Source organism: Capsicum annuum, chromosome 3, assembly GCF_002878395.1.
Source record: "Capsicum annuum cultivar UCD-10X-F1 chromosome 3, UCD10Xv1.1, whole genome shotgun sequence".
Classification (NCBI taxonomy): domain Eukaryota; kingdom Viridiplantae; phylum Streptophyta; class Magnoliopsida; order Solanales; family Solanaceae; genus Capsicum; species Capsicum annuum.
The window spans coordinates 44,201,967-44,224,336 of record NC_061113.1 but is presented as its reverse complement, the minus strand read 5'-3'; positions in this window follow the sequence as shown (position 1 = coordinate 44,224,336).

The window sequence follows — 22,370 nt, the reverse complement described above, 5'->3', positions numbered from 1 at the left end:
CTAGAAATATCAATTACATAGTAGAAATTTTAACCAGTAACCCCATGATAATGATTAAATTCCCCTTCTAAACATATTCAAGTGACTTAAATTTCACTTTCTTAAAAGCATGGATTTTAACATGCCAGATTACAGTTAAGTTTTGGCAGTCCGTGGGGCTGAAAGTTTGGAACAACTATTCGGTTGAAGTTTATGCACAGTGATGACTAATTACATAGATAACAATAATAACAATAACAACAGACATAATGTAGTACCACAAAATTGGCTTCGAAGGGATGGTGTGTACACATCTGTTACCTATACATTGATCCTTAATTGTCCCTTCTCATAATGAAAATGTATATGACGTTATTATGGATGTTAGTATGATACTAAAATAACTGATAGAGATTTTATTTTTTGACTTAATTTTTCATGTTGATGGCTAATTCTATGTATTTAGAACTTAGCTTCACTTTGTAACAAAATTTGTCTCAAATCATTGTACCCAAGTATCAATCCTAGGGGCCAAGTGTCAAATCTATAAATTTTCATTCAAAACCAGGCATACTGATCTAAATTTTGAGTATGAGTTTTGAATTTTGAAAAATATAATTTACGAAATTTGTATAATGTGTTATGAAAACTCTAGATCCACCTCTGCTTATCAAGTGTAACTTGAGGTACAAAACCCCCAAACATAAAAGTACATAGTGAATCCATATTTTTGTAATAAGATTAGTGTCATGTGGCTACTTGGTTAGTTATTGATTCTTTACCACTTGTTCTGTTTCATTTTAGGCATTGTTTACTTTTTCTCTCAAGGATGTATCTTCATGTATGTTTAAAGCTACAACACCCCCTCATTTTATTATGAAAAACACAATTACTAAATCAGGATAATATATAAAAAATCAACTACATCCATATTCAATGGTTCCACTTTAATTGAACAATATTATAGAGTATATCGATCAAGGGAAAAAAGAAGCTACACCTTCCCCTCATTTTTTAGAGTCATTATCTAACGAGACATGGAGTAGAGAATAAAATGAATTCACAAGCTTTCTTTCACTGAAATATAAATTAGAAGATCACTAAACTCTTGCCAAGATGGTAACTGCAAATCCTTATAAGCACATGTGTAGGACAAAATGTTAACGGAAATACACTAAGGTACATATTCAAATAAGTCCCACACTATTGTTCCTTGATTTATTCAGCCAAAATTCATATTAGAGAGTGATGCACATAAGAACTTAAACGATTCAATGAACTGATACAAGAAAATTACATTTTCAAACCAATCTTAAGAATTCTATTAAGTACCTGCTAACCAAAAAATAGAGTTTGCAATTTTTTAGGATGTTTGGCAGAGTTTTTTTGCTTTGATGGTGAAGGGATGACCCTATAGAGAAGGTGTTCTTTAGTATCAGTAGGATAAATTCTGGTATAAATTGTGAATCAATTGAACAAAATAATACTAACATCTTATTGTGAGTGAATGGCAGCGATTGATACTATTTTTTATCTGCTGGAGCAGAGACCAGAGATCCGTATTGGGATGTGTTTCCTGTAGCAAAGGAATTGAGCATTTCACTATTTTCTGTAGCCCTATATAAGTTAATGTTTCAGGGATTTTAGCGTAATAACAATAAGTTACAAATCAATAACAAGTAGAGTATAGCAAGTTGATACCATGAGCGAAGTTCTATGCATTTTGAATAAGGTTGATTGAGTTGTATCGTTGTGTTAAATTTTGATGTCAACATTATGCCTTCGTTAATGATATTAATAATGATTTGTGGAAAAAATTAGAAGTTGAAATTAGTAAATTAATTGTAGTATATTGGTTAGCTTACCATTGAACTTAGAAACTCTAATACATCTGATACAGATGATCGGATATTGTTGGAACTGTGTAAGGAGTTTCTTGCCTTCTTCTTTAATAAGAGCTTCTTTCCATAATATGAATGTGTAGGCTTGCTTGTTGTGTACAATGAAATAATTAATATGTTGTATATTTTTATATTATGAAGCAAGAAGAATGGTGGTAAATTTGGCAAAATATGCTTACTTGGTATCAATAATAATGAGTTCCTGCAGTCTTTTATGAATACTTGTAACATATCTTGGTGGAAAGCAGTTGACAGCTATTGCTAGTATATCTGTTGAGGAAAATAAATATGTTAGCTTGTGTTGAAGCAGATATTTAGTATCAGAAAGAGTAAAATGAGCATATTGTAACTAAGGTCGTGATAACACTTGATACTGAGTTCTGAATTTTTGATTTACTGATATCTGAGTTTATTGATACAGTATTACTGTTAACTGGGTGACTGTATCTAATAGTCTTGATTCTATGGAACTATTCTGTGTTCCGTACTGAATTGAGTGACTGTGTCTGACAGTGTTGATTTCTGTAGAACTAAACTGAGTTTTATTTTGAAGACTAAAACTAAAACTGTGGGAGGTAATCATCAAACCGACATGCCTCTTTCTGAATAGATTAGGGTTCAACCTGTAACCCTAGTTGGATGGGTATCAGTACCATGCTACGGATAAACTGTGAGTTAACCCTCTCTGACAAAAAGCTCTTTCATCAACCCTCACTGGCAAGAAAACTCATATGAGATGTATCAACCCTAGTCTGGCAGGAAGATATGTCAACCTACACTGGCTACATAGTTCTGTAATACAAGGATTGCTACTAAGGGTTAAACCCTCTGTTGGTAGAAATTTCTCCATCCCTGGGTTCGCTCGGTGTTGAACCCTACTCCCAATAGAATAAACACTGAACTGATTCCTAGTTTATACTAGGCTTGACTGAACTGTTACTGATTATACTGTCTAACTAAATTGAACAGAGTTCAATGAGTTCCGTTGACTAATGGAATACTACGGAATTCTATTAGCTGACTAAATTTACTGAGGTCTGAACTGAATATTGAACTGGACTGGACTGATACTAAGTCTACTGAGTTTTTCCTAAGTTTTGTAACTAACTAATAGTACTACTGATCGTGACATGACTAAGATTATTCTGTAACTACTACTGGCTCGAGGTAAGCAGCTAAATTGTTGGGTATTAAATACCCCCAGGACTCGATAACATGAAAAATAAATCATAGCATAAACTTGAAAGGCATAACCATATGCACCTGATCATAACTCATTCATAGACACATTCCATCAAACACTTGCATGATATAACTTGCACATAAGCTGACATGACATGATTGTTTTCCCTTTTTCTTTGTTCTTATGAGCAATTTATCAAACACATGGAGAACATAATCTATGCTCATGACACTGAGCAACACATAGGCATCATAATTCAAATCACCATTTACAATTTCAAGGGTTTAGCATGGATTCACATAACTCTATACATATATCAAATAAATCCATATGAAACTTGTAACAAACATGGATTAGAAACCCAATTAATCATTTTAATCATGAATATAATCAAACCTAACATGAAATTCATGAAATCAATACACTTGATGTTTTAAAAGTAGTTTCTTGAACTCCAAGGGTAGAAGGGACCCTTGGAAGAACACTTGACATACCTTAAAGCTTGAATTCTGAAAGATTGATGGATTTTCTTGGAACTTGGATACTTGAATGTGATGAACTAGGGTTTGTTCTAGAAAAATTCTAGACAGAATGAGTAAATTTTGCCTTTTGGATGACTTAATTACATGTTTTGGGAGCTGTTATAAGATGGTAAAAGACTCATTTACCCCTTTGAACACAGGTTTTTAACTACTGAAAATTGGACTAGCGACTCGCCGCATCGTTGGCATAATGTGATAGCCAACGCGCTGCAGTGAGTATGCGTCGGTTCACAGGAATTTGTACTGGGAGCTGGGGAAATATACTCATCGATGTGATGGGCGATGTGGCGCGTCGAGATCGCATTGATCCACTGGTTTGAGCTTTCAAATGTGTTTCAAACGAAGTCCAAAAAATCTGAAACTTGTTCGAGAACACCTACTGATATTCATGATCATGTATCAACCTAAAAATCATTACTTTAAGGTTATGAGGGTCATAAAAAAGGATCTCCAACTTACGAAGGCTAAAATAACTCTAAGTATGAACACTTAGCTGAATTTTTTCAAGTCTGGGACCCTTTACTAGCTTTACCAGGACTGAATCAAGCTTAAGATTTTGTGGGATCTTACAATTAACCAGAAAAATGCATGCATTACTGGAAAAAAGTGAATAATGTATAGAAGGTTTTTATTTCCGAGTAACACTATTAAAAAGATTGTAAAATTATAGAGAAATCAAGCTATAAGAACCAAAAACAGAATAAATAAGTACTTAAGTGGAGGAAAAAGAAAAACTTACTAACATTTAAATCGAAGAAAAGAAAGGAAAAATTAAACATCTTGGTGTCATAGATGAAGGGAAAAATTATAAATAACATAAATCTCAAATATAAAATTCATGTGGTGCTCATAGACTCTTCAAATGGACACCTGGAATTTTAAAGCAAACATGGACATAAGTAACTGAATTTACAGGTGTACCACTCTTGCAGAGATGGTTACCACAGATCCTTCTAAGCACATGCCTCGGACTAAACGATAAGGTAAATACACTAAGGTAGAGGCACAAACATAAGCATCAAATTATAATAACCCAGCTGGTAATTGATACGTAAAAAAAATATGGAAACAACACATGCAACCACAAAAATAACAAAGAGATTCATATATAGAAACATAATCACAGTGAAGAACTCTAAATCGAAAAAAACATAAGCACCCAAATTATAGTAACCCAGCTGATAATCAATACTAGGAAATAATTATTAAAACAACACATGCAACCACAAAAACAAAAATAGAGATACATATACAGAAACATATTCACAGTGAAGTGTTCAAAATCAAAAAAATTATACCAACTTAAAAACCCAGAACGGGAATACATACAATAGCAAAAAAACAGCAAAATACACCCAAAACATAGAAAATGAAAGAGAGAGAAGACTATACCGGATGCTTCAAAGGATAACAACAGAAATCTTTTTTTGGGAATAAATGGTAGAACCAAAGTAGGAACTTTCTACAGTTGTATTTACACAAATTTTAGTAGAGCTTTTTGAAGATTAATCGGAGAAAAAAAACTGGAAGGATATTTTTTATGATTTAAATGTATTTCTTTGGAAGGAGTCTGTGTTTATGCAAACATGAATGTCTAAAAATTGTGAAAAGAGAAATGAAAAGGTAAAGTAAAAATGAAAGGGATGAAGTGAAAAAGACACGTGTTAATACCCATACGTATTTGCCATCATTGTTAATATTATTTACAAAACTACCCTTGGTAGTACAACTAAACCTTCACTTATATGTAAGTGTAATAAATAATTTTTTTAAATATAAATATAGAATTTAAATCAGAATTACTACTAAATTTTTCAATCGTTCTTTGTCTCTGGTTATGCCTCAGAGAACACGTCAGTAGGTATCAGTTACGCTCTTCGTCATTTCTTTTACAGAAAGTAAGAAAATAAAACATGTGGACCAATATTATGGTCATTCACAAGCTGACACAATTCAATAACATTTATCCCTACTATATGTATTGGCCACGTGGATATTGATTCCTTATTGTATCTTAAATTTCTAGGATAAAAATAGACTATTTCATTATGTTCTTTGATGTTTGTCCAATTATTTGTTGAAATTTATAGGATAATAATGGAGTAATTCATTATGTTCTTTGATGTTTTTCAATTATTTGTTGAAAAAATTTATCTTTGAATTTTCCGGTGACAAGTATACATGTCACAGTTTTAGTATTTTTGTATCAAAAACAGCAAGATATAAGCCAAGTATGATGATCGGTACACAAATCTTGTGTTTAGTATTTTAAGGGTTAATGAGTAAATCATAAATGAGTTTTAGTTATATGTATCAGGGGAAAAGACTCCCTATAGATTTGGACCAATTAGGCCAAATTGAGTTGGATACGAGTGAAGTAGACCCACAGTATCACCATTTCGAGGGCAATGCCGACACTGTGAGACACATTCGTTTAGAGAGTGAAGGTGTCCAAGAACAAGTAGGGATAGTGACTACGTGATAATAAATAAATAGAAGTAACCCGAGAGAACCAACGATGATAATCGCATATAAGGACCCGACAAAAAAAGAAGTGTCAGGTTATATAGGAGCCTAGGCGTCTCTCGGCTAAACCGCGTCAGACGTGCAATACTAGGATGACAACCTTCAATCATTTAAGGATAAGTGGTCGTGGATAAGGGTCATTGGATGTGGTACTATAGGCTCAAAGAGCAATATCTTCTTATTAGCTGAAAGGCTACCTCTATATCCTATAAATAGGCACCTTTTTCTCCATTGTAAAGTATCAAATATTTAGTCATCCATACTTTATAATCAATAAAATATCTTTAGCTTGGCATTCTTCATTTTCTTTAATTAGATGTTTTACTGTTTTCTTATTATCTGCGTGCTTTGCAGTTAAATATAACTGCAATTATCCATATAATGGATGATCCTCCAGAATATCATTGTGAAGATGAAGATTCGCCTATCTGCGGAATCTTGGAGTTTATCAAACTCATATTTCCCCTTTATATCACTGGGGTATTAGATGAAGAAGCATATGATGATGCCTGAGGCTGTGATGAAGGGGTGGATCTTCCCACGGAAGAGTATCTTCCTCTGCGTCTTCCTCTTCCTCTGTCCATTTGCAGGGCAGATCTGTAGTCATGCTGCACATAATAGATTAGACAGATAAATCAATATCAATCCAATCTATTTCGTCTCTAATTTCTTCTTAATTAAAGAATGTAAATTCATCTTCAATTATTGCAAGGATAATTTTTTCGATTATAAGAATATGCAGATCTGCATTTAAAGAAATTGCCTTTATAATAGTAATTAAAATCTTTTGAGAGAGAAAATGGGTGTAAAAATTCATTTTTCACTTAAGTATTCTCTAGATAAAAAATCAGGCAGGGAATTATCAATTCCTTTTTTATAATGAATTTCAAAATCAAAAGGGGATAATTGAGCTTGCGACCTTGCAAATATCAATTTTGAAGCATCATGTTTAAAATCCTTGCCGAACATATACTTTACTAATTGAGCATCTGTTTTAATCAAAAAAATTGATTATATAGATCATCCTGAAATTTTAGAACGTATTTAACAATGATTAGCATTTTATGTCCAACTGTTGCATAATTCTTTTGACTATTAGTTCATTTTCCATAATGAAATCGAATTAATTATTCAATATTTGTATGGGGATTAACTTTTTTAAGTATTCCACCATACCCAATATTAGAGGCATCAGTTTCAATAATTTTTAACCAAGCAGGGTTACCTAACATTAAGTAAGGCAAAGCTTTGACACGTTGCTTAATGCGTTTAACAAGGTTTGTATGACTATCAGTTTAGGGACCTTGAAAGTCTTTTATTAGTCTATCATTTAAAGGGGATAAATCTCTTGATAAATTATTATAAAATGGGGATATATAATTCAAACTCCCGAAGAATCGTTGTAGTTGAGTTTTATCAGTGATGACATCAGAAAATTTATTAGCAAAATCAATAGAATGTTGAATAGGGACTATCTTCCCTCGACAAATATTGTGACCTAAAAATCGAATATTTGTTTGGAATAAACTCATTTTTGGTTTAGATATCACCAAACCATTTTGTATCACAATTTTTTTAAACATATCAAGATATTTAAAATATAATTCTAATGTTGTTGAAAATGCAAGAATATCATCAATATTAATAATAATTAAATCCATATATGGATTAAAAATGTCATTCATTATTTTTTGAAATTCAGAAGGAGCATTTTTCAATCCAAAAGGCATCACATTCCATTCAAATTGACCAAAAGGAACATTGAAAGTTGTTCTATAAATGTGCTCTCTAAATATTCAAATTTTCCAATAGCCAAATTTTAAATCAAATTTAGAAAATATATTGGCGTTAAATAATCTGGATAATAAATATTTTTTATTTGGAATAGGGTACCTAATCCATTTTAGGCATTTATTAAGAGGCTTATAATTTAATACTGACCTCGGCATACCTCATTCCATTTCAGCAATATTATTCACATAAAATGCAGTGCAAGACCAAGATGATTTAGAATACTTTATCAAACCCTTTTGTAAGAGATTATCGATCTCCTTGTTATAGAATTTGACTAACTCTATATTCATTTGACAGGGTCTAGATTTTGTTGGGATCTCTTCCTCGTAGAAATCAGTTTCATAGGTAAAAGTTACAATATACTATTTCCGATCCCAAAAAACATTGGGGTGATCAGCACATACATCAATAATCATCTGTTCGGAGATCATTTTTATTTTCTCCTGAATCTTAGTAGATTTCATGGTATCATCAATATTCATATTGAATATTTCAAGTTGTACAAAATTAAAATGTCGCTGATTCATATCAATTAAAGCATTTATATCCCTTGTTACTAGATCTGTAATAGAAAGGTAGGATATCTCCTTATTTTTATAAGTAACAGTAAATTCCTTAGCATCAATATGTGTGTAAGGATAAATTGAATTTATAAAGGGTGTTCCAAGTATAATAGGGGGATATAATTGATTCTTTACCAAAAAGAAGAAGTGTGGAATTTAGATCTTATTTTGGTAAATATGAGCATTAGGAAGCTTATAGTTAATATTAAGAGAATGACCAGATGAAGACTTAACAATATGTATAGTCTTATGAAAATATCTAGTCGGAATCAATCCTTCTTGAATGCAACTAACATCAGCACCACTATCAATCATGGCAACATTAGTCACAGAAAAACCATTATCAATTAAAATAGTGCAATTTATATACCATTTATGGGTTTTAACAATTTACATCATACCCAAAAAATAATTATTTTTTATGTCAAGATTTTGGACAATGTCGACAATATCAACGTCTTCTTTTTCAGACATTTTTTCCTTCCCTTTAGAACTAGAAGAAAGATCATAGTGAGAAGTATCTTTCTCAAATTTTGTAATATGGTGATCACAAATCATTTGGTTTTGTTTTAGAGATATAATCTCCTTTTTCAATTTTTCTACATCAATTTTTAAATCATTAAAGGATGTATCTTTGCCAGGTAATTTACTTATATCAAGATGTCAATTAACCTCAGCTAAAGAATAAGGTATGTAATAATCATTATTAGTACTTCGAGTAACATGAATGCTATCAGAAGTTTAGAAGTACTAGGGCCGTTATCAGCAGATTTTTTTGGAGAAACATTAATATTTTTTCATGAAGTTTTTCATCGGAAACTTCTTTTAATAATTCAAGAACACTATCAGCGGTGAGGGTTTGAATATTCAAATCTAAATCTTCAAACTGTGATTGTAATCAATAAAATATTTCACCACAAGTGCAAGTATTATCATTACAATCTGCACAAGTATTTATTTTATTATTTGCTTGATCGCTATTAGATAAACCATGCAGTTCAATATCATTTTCAAATTTAGAATCACAAACATAATCAGACTCAGAACCGAAAGTGTATAACAAATCATATACTAGATCATGAACGTCTTCAGAAAGACCTAAAGACTTAAGCTTTTAAAGCTTGCAGTTAGGGGCTATATGCCCAAAATTACCAAATTTGTAACTCTTAATTTTTGTGAGATCGCGCTTAGACCTATTCTTCATAAATCTAGCGAACTTACGTTGGGTTTTATGAAATCTAGCGAACTTACGTTGGGTTTTATGAATCTTACGCTCTTCTTTGGATCTATGCCTAGATCTCTTCTTCCTATAGGGTCTATCAGACTTAGAATATCTTTGACCTTTTTCTTGAGAAGTAGAAGCCGGTTTATCCATACCAATTGTTCACAAAAATCTCCTAATTGGGATTTTTCTTTAAGCTTATCAAGCTTAATTTGCCTAGCCATTTTTAACTCATTGCACAGAGCGAGACCTTTCTGAGTACAGGCTGCTATCAGCTGACCATAGGTAAATTCTGAATAGGTTATATCACTAAAGGAACATCTAACACCCTGAATCTGGTACCCAAAATGCCACATGGTACTTATGACCCCTAAGAACCACAAGCTAACCCATGACTGATATCTGTAACTGAGCACTACATAACATACTGTATAACTATGGAATAAAAGGCTGAAAGGCCATAAAGTTCAAAAATTTGCTAAAACATAACACCTAGAGATACGGCATATCAACACCAAAACAACTGAAATAACTATCTGAACATGTTAGTCTTAAAGCCTCTAAAATTGACTAAATAAGGAGTTGATGGGACATGTTCCAATCTAACTCCAACTACTGAAATAAACTAAGTACTGAAAGAATTAAATAATCAAATAATAACATCCTCAAATGATAAGGACTCACTGCTAGTTAGACTGCTGAAACTGGAATGCTACTGATGCTTTGGAGCTCGTGCTTCTGAACCTATGGTATAAAACACCATAGCGCAAATACGTCAGTACGATTGAATGTACTAGTCAAGTGAGAAAGGTTGAATGCAAGGGTTCATATTCATGAACAATACTGACTGACTGAGTAACATAAACCTGAGAATACATGCATAAATTTGTGAACTATAACTGAGATCATAACATCACTAAATTTGAATATTGATAACATAAGTTTTTGTAAAACTGATATACTATTATCTGAATGACTGTGTTTGACAGTCCTATTTTTGAGAGAAATAGTTGATTTTTGTATTAAGCTGGGTGACTATATCTGATAGTCCTAAATTCTGTAGAACTATCTGAGTTCTATTACTGAGACTGAGATTGTAACTGTGGGAAGTAGTCATCTAACCGACATGCCCCAAATAAGATAATATAATTGAGTTGGGGCGTAATCTGTAACCTCAATTGGATAGGTGTCAATAATGCGCCACTGGTAAGGACAAACTGTAAGTAATCCCTCATCTAACAGGTACTCTAAGAAAAATGGTGGGACCCTCATATAACAGGTTAAGTCACCTCATCTACCCTCAACTAGCAGGTTTGATGTCTCAACCTACACTGGCTATGTAGTTCTGGAGTGCAAGGATTGCTTCTAAGAATCACACCCTCTACTCACAGGAGAGTTGCCATCCTTGGGCTAACTCGGTGTTGAAACCTACCCCCATCTGATTAGACACTGAATTAATTATACTGAACTGACTGGACTAAGTTCAGTGAGTTTCGTTGACTGATGGAATATTACTGAGATCTGATAACTGACTGAGACTACTAAGTTTTCCTAAGTCATGAGACTGACTGAATTCTATTGAACATGGCTTGACTGAGAGTACCTTGAAAATTAACATTGGCTATAGGCATATAGCTAAATTGTCGGGTACAAGTACCCCCAAGACTTGATAGCATGAATCTAACAAGACATGACATTTCTTAACACATGACCGTAGACAACAATTCATAGTACAATCATTGGGGATTTTCATGAATTATTCGCATGCTATAAGCTTACACATAAAGAGGAATACATGTAAACATATCATAATTTCATAAGCCTAATCTCATGAGCATTACGTCAATCTATTACAAAGCTTAACAATAATGTGGGAGCCATATCGAACATAAGGGAGAAACATGGATTCATCAATTTTGGTCACAAATGAGTCATAAGGAATAATTCTTATTCTCTTAAGCATTTTATCAAACACCTTGCATGCATATCTTTAGGCTTAGGCATTAATATTGAAATAATATATCATGGCAACATTTTACACTTCCAATGCAAGAACTTTAACCATATGCTAACATATTTTCATAATTGTCATTGAAGACTTCAACTTGGAATTCAAACAACAATATAAACATGGATATAATTTAATTCATACCATGGAATCCAAAGTTTATATTTCAAATAGGGTTTTCTTAACCTTCATGGGTGAAAGGAACCATGAATCAACACTTGGCATACCTGGGTAGATGATTTTTTTAAGATTGCTGGAGGAAAGATTGAATTCTTGACTTGGAATTAACCACCTAGTGTTTCTTGTTCTTGGGGATTGATCTTTAATAGGAACCCTAATTTGGTGTTGTGGGTGAATAATGAAGTTATGAGCTCTGGTCTGGTATAATTAGGGGTCAAAGCGGGTGGAAAACACCCAAATACCCTTTTAAAAATGACTTAAAATCAATAATTGGAAGTGGCAATGGTTTGGGCGATAGTCCATTGCTGGATCGATGGTCCGCCCATCCATCCCTTCGTACTTAGCCAAAACCTGAACTTCCTTCCTCGTCTATGATGGATTAGGTGATGTTCCATTGCTAGCTCGATGGTCCATCAGCCCTGACTGTCACACTTGGCCAGAATACAGGTTCACTGCCTTAGTCGTGATGGCTTGGGTAATGGTGCGTCACTAGCTCGATGGTCCGTCGGCCTGACCATCGCTTCTGGGCAGTTCCGACAGTTCTCTATAAAACGTCCATATCTTTTTACTCTGATATCGGATTTGGACAAAATTGGTATTGTTGGAAATCTCATTCAATTTTTCATATGATAAAAATTTGAAATTAAGGAAATTCTATCTTATTTAAACATTAATAATTTAGAAAGTTATCACTAACTCTTCTGGAGATTAGATTTGACTTAAAGAAAGTTCGAGGTATTACAATATCTATCCATTGGGAACATTCTTCTTTGAATAGGACTGATTAGACTGGGAAAGCTGATAGACTGATCTTACTTAAGGGACGTGAACATTTTAACATATCTATATGACTGGAACTTCTCATATACTGAAATTTCATACTGAATATGCATGTCTGATGCATGGATATGTGACGAATAGTCTTCATGAATGCATGACTAAAATTATTGAGAAGATGAATTTCTCATGATGAGAATGCATATCTGATGTATGAATATGTGACTGACATGATACATGAACATATGACTGTATATGCAAAGATATTTGATACCAAGTTTATAATTGAAATCTGAACATGAAACTAAATAATCTTAAGGAAAGCTGTTACCTTGGGTTGAGTCTGAGTTTTCAGAAAAGAGGTAAGGATACTTGGTCCACATGTCTGCTTCTGCTTCCCAAGTATCTCCCTCAGCGAACTAATTCCACCAAACAACTTTGACTAGAGGGACTTTTTTGTTCCTCAGTCTGAGAGTTTGGTAGTCAAGAATTTCAACTGGATCTCTTTGAAAGAAAGGTTGTTCTGAATGTCTAAACCCTCTACTAGAACAACAACTGCTGGGTCACCTATGCACTTCTTTAGAAAGGATAAATGGAACACTGGATGAACTGAGGCTAGATCCAAAGGCAATTTGGGCTCATAAGCTACCTTGCTGAAATGACTGAGAATTTTGAAGGGACTGACATATCGGGGACTGAGATTTCCCTTCTTACCAAAATGCTTCACTCCCTTCATGGAGACAATCATCGATCTCAAACTCGAGATCCTTTTTGTGCACATCTGCATATGATTTTGATTAGCTTTAAGTTGTCTTGAGTCGCTCTCTGATCAACTAAACTTTCTTTAAGGTGTCGAATACCAAGTCAGGACCTACTACTGCGGCCTTACCCACTTCAAACCAACCGATTACAGATCTACACCTTCTACCATAGAGAGCTTCAAATGGAGCCATCTGAATACTGGAATGATAGTTAGTGTTGTATGCAAACTCAATCAAAGGAAAGTGGTGATCCCAACTCCCCTTGAAATCAATTGCACATTCCCTTAGCATATCTTTCAAGGTCTTAATGGTCCTTTCTTATTGACCATCTGAATGAGGAAGAAAGGTTGTACTGAGGTGAACTTAGGTACCAAAACCTTTTTGGAATGCTTTCCAGAAGTAAAAGATGAACTAGGTACCTCTATCTAAAATAATAGACAATAGAACACCGTGCAATCTAATAAAATCCCTGATATAGGTCTGGCATAATCCTCGATTGAACTAGAAGAAAATGAGCTGATTTGGTCATCCTGTCTATGATGACCCAAACCAAATCATGCTGATGACGAGTACTAGGCAAACCCATTACAAAGTCCATGTTCACTTCTTCCCACTTCCAAGTGGGGATATTGAACTCCTGCATGGACCCACTAGGCTTCTGATGCTCAACCTTAACCTGCTGACATGTGGAGCCCTTAGCCACAAACTCTACAACATCACTCTTTATCCCACTCCACCAATAGATCTCTCGTAAGTCACGGTACGTCTTAGTGGCCCCTGGATGAATAGAGTAGCGCACATCATGTGCTTCTGCAAGAATTCATTTCCTCAAGTCATCTACACCTGGCACACACAGACGACCCTAACAATACAAAACACCGTCTCCCTCTTGAGAGAAAACCTCAACCTTCTGATCCTTGGCTGACTCTTTCAACTTGACTAGACTGGGATCTCTATCTTATTTTTCCTTAACTTCAGAAACTAGAGATGATTCGAAACTACTCTGAACCCATTTATTACCTTCAGCTAAATTGACTAAGCGGACACCTAGTCTAGCAAGCTGATGAACTTCCTGAGCTAGCTTTTTTTTACTGTTTTCAACATGAGCAACACTACCCATAGACAGTCTACTGAGAGTGTCGGCTACTACATTGGCCTTGCTCGGATGATAAAGGACACTTATGTCATAATCTTTAAGAATGTCTAACCATCTTCTCTAATAGAGATTAAGATCATTCTGAGAGAACACGTACTGAAGGCTTTTATGATCTGTGAACACATCAACATAAACACCGTACAAGTAATGCCTCCAAATCTTCAAGGCAAAAACTACAGCTACTAACTCAAGGTCATAAGTAGGATAATTCTTCAAATGGGGATTAAGTTGTCTGGTGGCGTAAGCTATGACCTTACTATGTTGCATAAGGACACAACCTAAACCTACTCTGGATGCATCATAGTACACTACGAATCCATCTGAACCGTCTAGAAAAGTCAAGTCTGGAGTTGAGGTAAGTCGAGTCTTCAAATCCTGAAAACTCTTTTTGCATTAATCTGACCACTGAAATTGAACCTTCTTCTGAGTCAATCTGGACATAGGGGATGCAATAGACAAAAATCCTTTAACAAATCGATGGTAATAGCTAGCCAAATCAAAAGAACTCCTGATATCTGATGGAGAGATGGGTTTGGGTCAGTTTCTCACTGCTCTGGTCTTTTGAGGATCAACTTTAATGTCATCACCGGATATGATATGACCAAGGAATTCTACTGACCTTAGCCAAAATTTATACTTACTGAATTTGGTAAACAGCTGATGATTTCTGAGAGTCTGCATTACTATTCTGAGATGGTCTGCATGATCATGCTCACTGCGGGAATACACAAGAATGTGCTCTATGAAGACTATGATGAACGTGTCCAAGTGCTGCTTGAACACATGGTTCATCAAGTCCATGAAGGCTACTGGGGCATTGGCAAGGCCAAAAGACATGACTAAGAATTTGAAGTGACCATACCTAGTATGGAAAGCTATTTTTGGAATATCACGTTCTCTTACCCTGAGCTGATGATAGCCTGATCTGAGGTCTATCTTAGAAAAATAGTTGGTACCCTGATTTTGGGAAATGGATACTTGTTCTTGACTATGACTTGATTAAGTTGATGGTAATCAATGCATATTCTGAGAAAACCATTTTTCTTTCACACGAATAAGACTGGTATACCCCATGGGGATACATTGGGTCTGATGAATCCCTTATCTAAGAGATCCTTCAACTGTTCTTTTAGTTCTCTGAGTTGTGTTGGTCCCATTTTATATGGCGGAACAGATATGGGATGAGTATCTGGAAGAAGATTAATGCCGAAGTCTATTTCTTTTTTGGGAGGAATTCCTGGATGATCTTCAGTAAAGACATCTGAGTATTCATTCACTACTGGGACTGATTCAAGACTGGGAGTTTCGGAACTAATGTCCTTAACTCAAACAAGATGATAGATAATCTCTTAGATATCATTTTCTGTGCCCGAAGGTAGGAAATAAGTTGACCTCTAAATGCTGAAGTACTACCCCTCCACACTAGGATAGGTTTATTCAAAAACTAAAAATGGTCCACTCTTTTTCTGAAGTCGATTGCGGCATAGCGGGAATGAAGCCAATCCATGATGAGAATGAAATCAAAATCAGTCATCTCTAATTCGCTTAAGTCTGCTGAAATGACTTTCTGAGATACCATAACCGAACAGTTCTTATATACCCGTTGGGCTATGACAGTTTTACCCATAGGGGTAGAGACTGAGAAGGGCTCTGCTAGAATTTTGGGACTGACTCCAAAATTAACTACTATATAGGGAGTAATAAAAGACAAAGAAGCTCCTGGATCTAGCAAAGCGTAAATATGTACATGAAAGATCGATAACGTACAAGTATCCACATTAGGAGAATTTCCTAATTCTGTCGAGATTGAAGAGCATAGAGTCTGTTTGGGCCTTGCCCACTGGTAGCACTGGAAGAGGCACCATGCTAATTCGAGCAACCGAACTGAACTGGAGGGTAATTATGTTAACCCTGAGGACCTGGTTGGGGACAATCTCTGACTCTGTGGCCTATCTTGACATATCCAAAGCAAACATCACTTCCAGCTATGCAAGTACCCTGATGGTGCTTCCCACATGTCTGAAAAATGATAGATTTGGGCACTGCTAACACTGTCCCTAGACTTAGAGCCTGGTGCTCTATCTTTTTTACCCTTCCTGAACTTAGGAACTGGAGCACTGGCTGCGGAAAGAACTAGAACGGATGACTGTAGGCAAAATTGAGAACGGATTTTACCCTCTAACTTAGGCTGATCAAAGTTGAAACTACTTATTCTTTCTCTCTTATTTTACTTCTCTCTTATCTTAATCTTCTTCTCTTCTATCTATTAAGCATGGATCATAAGCTCGGCTATGTCCATCTCACTAATCAACATTGTGAATCTGCACTCATTAACCATACTATCATTCACCTCAGAAAACAAACTTAATCATCTTTGCCCTACTTTCTGCCATAACATGAGTCACATATCTAGCTAATTGAGTAAATTTAAGAGAATAATCTTTCATTGTCATGTTTCCCTACCTGAGGTTGATAAACTCTAACACCTTAGCTTTCCTCAGCTCTAGGGGTAGGAATCTATTAAGAAAAGCATGGCAAACTCCTCCTACTCTATGGGTCCTATATCTATACCCCTCTCGGCTTGCCACTGTTTGAACCATATGTGAGCCACATCCTGCAACTGATATGTGAGCTCTAGGGGAAAGAACCTGAACTTCCTGCCTCGTCTGTGATGGTTTGGGCGATGATCCATCGCTAGCTCGATGGTACGTCGGTCCTGACCATTGCACTTGAACAGAAGATGAGTTCACTGCCTTAGTCACGATAGCTTGGGCGATAGACCGTCGCTATCTCAACGGCCATCAGCCTGACCATCGCTTCTGGGCAGTTCTAATAGTCCTCTGTAAAACGTCCATAATGTTTTACTCTGATACTGGATTTGGACAAAATATGTATCGTTAGAAAGATAATTAAATTTCCCACATGATAAAAAGTCAAAATTGGGGAAATCCTATCTGATTTAAACATTAATCATTTAGGAAATCAACACAAACTCTTCTGGAGACTAGATTTAACCTAAAAAAAGTTAAGGTATTGCAGAACCTGAGCCCCTAAGCTCCTTTCTAACCCTTTCAACAAATAGAGGAGGAAGACCATTTATGAACTTTGCCTTCCAAAGTTCATACTTACTTTTGGGTAAATCCATGAACCTTCTTAGAAAGGTGTCTTTATACCATCTAAATTCTCCTAAGGTCCTACATGTAAGGCCATTTAAGAGAGTTTGAGTATTCTCATATTGGTTGGTAAATCAACCTCCAAAATGTTCAATAATAGTAAGTATAAGAGTATAAATAGCATCTTCTCTATCCGCAGGTAAATCTCTTCCTAGATTATCTTTACCAGGAGTGAGATTCTTAGCCTCAAATATGGTTGTTCTTCCTTCATCTGTCAATAAATTATCCCACCATCCACGAAGTTGGCCAGTAAATCCAGCAATAATCATCTTACAGATAACTAAATCTGTACGTCTTTGATTATTCTTGGAAGAAGTCGTAGCCTTCGCTATTGAAGAATACATTAACATACGGTGAACAATAACAGATAGTTGCCTATCAGTCAGACCATCCAGGTTTCATTCATAAATTGCATCTCCGCTATAAGATGTATTAGTTTGGTTCTAATCTATTTCCTCTATCAGAACATCTTGAGCAGTAGGACGCGGATAATAATTAGAAGTCATACAGGGTATATCAGCATATTTTTTCCCCAGTTGCTTCCAAACCATACCTTTGAGCTTATTGAGTTCAGAGTAGATTTTATTTCCCATATCAGGAAAAGATTTTATACTATCAGCAAAGTCATTAGACAATCAATGGGTTTAATATTTAAATCAGAAAAATTTTTATCTAGCAATTTTTTCAATTCTTCTATGGGAGACAATTTTTCAAATCCCTCAAAATCTAGAGGTCTCTGAATACATAGCCTAGTAAGCCTAGTTGTCAAGTCTTCCGTATTAATCTCTGAAGTAGAAGCTATATCAGATGACTTTGGACTAACACTAAGTTTTCTAACCATCTCAATCAATTACTTAAGTTTTTAATCAAGAGAAGAAATATATTCTCCCAAAACTTTAACATATAAACTCAAATAATTATTTTGAGCAATCAAATTATTTATTTCTACAATAGTCACTTCACCAATTTCATTATCATTGAATTTTTGGACAGCAGAAAAAGTAATTCCAGTATTATCAGGTAATACAAAAGGTGATTGGGGAGGATAATAGTTTGAAGAATATTACCACTAGCATCTTGATAAGATCATTCCAACACCTTATTTATAATGGTAAATATGTGGTTATAAACCACGGCACAGAGTATAAAATCTGACTATGCAATGCACACATCTCATAAAATTCTTGTGAAATATTATTAAATTTATCTGGACTATAAGTCTCAAAGAAACAAATTTTGAATTGGTTCCATTTTTTATCAAAAAATTCTTTTTTAATATAATTCCTTGCTTGGGAACCAGGACTAAAATCAATTTGGTGTGAAATCATATTAAACACTATTAACATCAAACTCCATTTCAAATGGAGTTGGGTTATCCCTATCAGAGATATTATCACTATCTTGATCAATATTTATTTTAGGATTGATTTTAATCTTTTCTACAAATCTAGTAGAAGTAGGTACATAATCAATAGTATGTAAAGATGTTGTACGATTTCTAGGTGGACCATAAACTGGTTCAATAATAGATATATGATGCATAGAAGGGAATAATTTGGGCATAGAAAAGGAATGTCAGTTATAAACCGTGGATTTGTTGACAAATTGAAGACAAATCCGTCCATCTAGATTTTGAGTTACATGAGATAACTCAGAGTTTGTCACATCATTCGTGACTTGATTTGGAGAAATAACCGAATTTAAGATCCATGTTTTAGTAAATTTAATTTCATCCCATCTTATAGGTCTCCTTGTGGTGACCTTGGATCTTACAAAGTTTGTTTCGACCAATAAGGTCCGATTTGATGCATCACCTATCAGTTTACATCTTGGGTTCAGAGTAGACAGTAATCTATAGTAAATTCTATAACAAATATTAACTCAGAAATGGGCATAATTATAACCATGAGTTTTTATATACAAGGCCAAAGCATTAAGAATATTCATATCAGACAAAGATAATTACAAATTTGGTTGTGAGTTGAAATATACTGGACCATATGCTACCATGGATTCAATTGAACCCATAAAAGACTGTCTGAAATTTAGATTTCTAGCATCTCATAGTACCGCTAGAAATGTCTCTGGTAGTCCTTTCAGATTTAATGGTTTGAAAGAAATCCGAACCATTCCAATATGCATGAAATTATAATTACGTTTATACATGTCTATGTCACGTTTATTTAACAATGTAATAGTCTGCTAATCCGCATTTAATGCTAAAGACTGCTCAGTTATTTTTATAATTTGCTTATAAAGTACTTTATCAAAGAAGCCATATTCATAAATGGTTTTTATATCCAGCTTAGAGATAGTCCATTTATTTAATAAATCATGATTTAGAGGTATATCAAACTCTTTAAGTTTAGTATATTTTGTACTAACTTCTCCCATATCCATAATGAAAATTTCATATCTACACCAAAGACTGCAGATCTACTGCATAATAACTATGAAAAGACCTAGGCTTTGATACCATATTAACAGGACCGGACAGGCGGCGGTAATCCACACAGCCTACCAAACTTATTAAATAATATCGAAAAACCAATCGATGCACCAACCAAAATATGAGAGAATTTCAAATAGCTTAATAACTGTATGGAGAAATTAATTCTTTTACCCGAACAAGGGGCCTGTCAGAAGATGAGACCATGTGTCTAGTGATTCTAACCGTGAAGAGAGACGCCCTTTTCTCCAATATAATGGGCTTAAAAAACACGGCTTGCTAGACATAGTCACTAATACAAAGACATCATAAAAAATACTAATTTCGACTGTACCAACCATTTTGGAACCAAGTCAAGAAACTACAGAAAAAATCCTTCATATTTAGATAGAGTCTAGTTAATTCATAGTTACTATGTAAGAGAAGTTAGATCTCTAGCATAGATATGAAAGGTTCTTAACCAGACATAGTCACGGCTGGAGAGGGAAGGAAAGTATTACAGAACTTAAAATTAAAAGAGAACTTATCACCTTGAAAATGGCCGAATGCAAGGCTGGAATAGTAAATAACGATGTCTATCATCCCGTTTATGCTAGAGATCTAACTTCTCTTACATAGTAACTATGAAAAAACTAGATACCATATTAATAGGACAGGACAGGCGGGCGGTAATCCGCCCGGCCTACCAGACTTATTAAATAATATCGAAAAACCTAGTCAGAAAACCAACAGAGACACCAACTGAAATATAAGAGAATTGCAAATAGCTAACGGCTGTATGGAGAAATCAATTCTTTTACCCGATCAAGGGGCATGTCAGAAGATTAATACTTACTTATGATGAGCCCAAGTGCCTAGCGATTCTAACAGTGAAGAGAGACGTCCTTTTCTCTATTATGACGAGCTTAAAAGTCACAGCTTGCTAAACGTAGTCACTAAGACAAAACCATAATAAAAAGTACTAATTTGACTGTACCAATCATTTCGGAACCAAGTCAAGAAACTATAGAAAAATTCCTTCATATTTTGATAGAGTCTGGTTCTTTTATAGTTACTATATTAGAGAAGTTAGATCTCTAGCATAGATATGAAAGGTTCTTATCCAAACATAGTCATGGCTGGAGAGAGAAGGAAAGTATTACAGAACTTAAAATTGAAAAAAAAAACTAATCATCTTGAAAATGGCCGGATGCAAGGCCAATATAGTAAATAACGGCAGCTACCAGCCTTTTATTCAAACCTTGAATTTATAACAAGAGAGAGGTGAGAGAAAACTACTTAGAAAGAGAAATAAAGAAAATAAAAAAAAAATTGACCTTCCCTAACAAATGAAGGTTCTATATATAAAAATAATATAATTTATGCATAGTATTTATGGGTCCCACATCCGGGTCCCTATACACAATGGTTCTACTGTGTAAATAGTAACAAAGGGTCCCACATCTAGGTCCCATTATCTTTTCTAAATCTTATCCTTTCCCTTTTTCAATTGGCAGAGAAATTCCTCCGTCCTTGCAATGGATTCCTCATTCAGAGTATCTTCTAAATCAATAGGTTGAGAATCTTGATCTTGATCACCTCCTACAATATTATCGCTGGTGATTCTTTTCATTGATGTATCTGAATGTTGTTCGACTATCTTCATAAGATTTTTATGAACTTTTTCTAGATATTATTCTATTATTTGCCTTCTATCTCCATCACATACAGAGACTCTTCTAGTGATATGTTTCAATGATTTGTCCTCAACAATATTTTTCTGAAGAGCATTTGTATATTTTTTAATTTCATTTTCAATGGTATCCAGGAGCTCTAGTCCATTTATTTTTTAATATTTGGGTCCTTGCGCATCAGCTTTTCCAAAAAATTATTGAAAAATACACTATAGAGAAAAGGTATTTATTCTTTAGTAAATCCGAATTCAATACTCCATTTGTGAATCCATGGAATGGAGAATTCAATAAAGAAGTACATCTGGTTGATCTTGTCCAAATTGCATATATGATTTGAGTGATATAACTCAGTCAAGAATGGATATACCTTTTTCCATTTTTTGTATAATTTTTAAAAACGAATCAGGTAATATCTGAGTAGTTGGTCCATGATACGCTCACCAATTAATGAACCAGTTAGGGATTTGTTCATCGAATATCTTT